Raw genomic sequence first — 2,230 nt, forward strand, 5'->3', positions numbered from 1 at the left:
GTAACAAGCTTCTCTTCTAACTGATGATGGTTCCTCTCCCTTGTTTCTCTCTTCTGTTCTTTAAGTTCTTCTTTGCTTGTGTGGACTGTAAACACTTTCCACTCAATGGCCGATGCAGTATCCGAGTAATCCGACTCACTATTGCTCCGCCCACTAAAAGAAATACGGAGGAGATACTCTGTATACTTTATCCACGTGCTATCACGTTTCTGGGAAATCCGTGAGTAAGCGTTAAAGCTGCGCATGCGCAAATTATTTACCCAGTACCACCTACATGTACATAGGCCAGGCAACCCCGCCTTATAAAAATGGCTTCGAAATCTCCTCCTCCAGACTCTTCATTTTTCTCTATCTTAAGTGAGTTCAGCATTGAAACTATTAGATCTGATTCATTAATACCCACAGATTGAATTTACTATTAAAACTGAGTACTAACTTATTCTGGTAACTAAGTCAGCTGCTAAAAAGAATCAATTTTTGGCATGTATGATTATATAGACCTCCTCAGGTGAGATTGATAGTGATGGGCGATATATCGATTCTTTATCGATATAAACAATTTTTTACGGAATCAATTTGAATCATTATCGAAAATTTTATGCAATTTTCATCGATCTATTGACCACGCCCATTTATTAAGGTTAAATAACTAATTTTAATAAGTAATTGCACTGTTGAACTGCAAGAAAGAAGCAACTAACCAGTTACTAGCTAAGCCTACTTTCAATAGGAAGATAACCAAGCTCAAGAGCATGGAAATGATTAGGAAATGATCTTCTCTCATGTCCAGTACAGTTATATCTGTGCTAAAATCATTAGCCACACCCCAAAATGAAGGTGTGGTTATCGTATCGTTTTAATAATCGATATTTCTTGAAAAAGTCCATTATTGATCGTTATCAAAAATTAAGAAAATTGGCCATATCGCCCATCACTAGAGATTGACGGTGGCCTATGAATATCATTACTGTTTATTACGGTATCCACCTACGGGGATGATTGGCTGCCATTTTGGACGGCAAGATTCAATGGAGGATGAATGAAGAAAAATCAAAACTAGTTTTTTTCGTTGGCATGGAGCTTTTTCAAGCTACAAAAGCTGGTTGGAGGAAAGAATGGTCGCTGCTAAGCATCTCCTAAAAGGGATTTGGTGCAATATAAATCATATTCTTTATTACAGCTTGCTTTTTGCATTAGCCCATTCATACTCCATAGAAAGTTGCCGTCCACGAAAATTATTTCAGAGTCAGACAGGCTCAGTCACGCCCCTTGCCGTATATCATTCTTTGACGTAATTCATTCTCACCCAAAGAGGTCTATATAGTTCATAAATATTATTTTCAATGATGAATCTTGTGTAGAGGAAGAGTTCTTCAATCACGCAGACCTCATCATCTGAAGGAAACATTACCACTTCAAGTACTACTGCTTTGGTAAGCGAAGCTTTCATACAATGTAGACCAGTTTGCGTTAAGTATATTCATAGAATTTTAAGTACCATAATTATAGCTGGAAATTTTGGAGGGAGTTAAATTTTAAATTTTGGTGATTTGCGCATTTGTGGCCATGTGCCATTGAGCATGCTCATGATGGTTCAAATGGCGAATTTTAATTTGGCAAATGGCTATTAAAATACCAAATTCAACTGCTTCAAGAATTTCCTGCTATACGGTATATTCATCGTGATACCGTAAATAAAGTATAACTTCTTGCTGCTGTAAAATGGTAGCAGTTTTTACTTATAAATGACACTCATTTAAGTTTTGCACTTTTGCTGATTGTGTAACCTATTATAATTCATTACTTGTTTATCTGCTTTATAAATAGCCTGTATTTTATCATTATTTTATTTATTATAGAATAATAGATCATTTCAAAAAGAAGATATATTATCACAAGGAGCTGAATAAATGGTACATACTGTTTGTTTTACATGCATACTAGCTAATGATTCATTGTAGAATAAGGAGTTATTTGAAGCTGCTAAAAGAGGTAATTACTTGTTCATCTGCTGTATAAGTAGCCTGTATTTTATCATTATTTTATTTATTATAGAATAATAGATCATTTTGAATAGAAGATATATTATTACAAGGAGCTGAAGAAATGGTGCATACTGTTTGTTTTACATGTATGTTAGCTAATGATTCATTGTAGAATAAAGAGTTATATGAAGCTGCTGCAAGAGGTGATTCTACTGGTGTCCAGTCTGCACTGTCTCAAGGAGCTA

The 2,230-nt window shown here is 35.1% G+C and overlaps 1 long non-coding RNA gene across 1 annotated transcript; it reads left to right on the forward strand.

Annotated features, from left to right (window-relative positions):
* Nucleotides 1–1,362: 1,362 nt before the first annotated feature.
* On the forward strand, nucleotides 1,363–1,994 carry LOC109591572 (uncharacterized). The gene is made up of 3 exons (XR_002189878.1): nucleotides 1,363–1,433; nucleotides 1,860–1,913; nucleotides 1,962–1,994. It is a non-coding gene; the product is annotated as an uncharacterized LOC109591572 (long non-coding RNA).
* The last annotated feature ends 236 nt before the right edge of the window (nucleotides 1,995–2,230 follow it).

This window comes from Amphimedon queenslandica, unplaced genomic scaffold, assembly GCF_000090795.2.
Source record: "Amphimedon queenslandica unplaced genomic scaffold, v1.1 AMPQUscaffold_7819_Cont20234, whole genome shotgun sequence".
NCBI lineage: Eukaryota > Metazoa > Porifera > Demospongiae > Haplosclerida > Niphatidae > Amphimedon > Amphimedon queenslandica.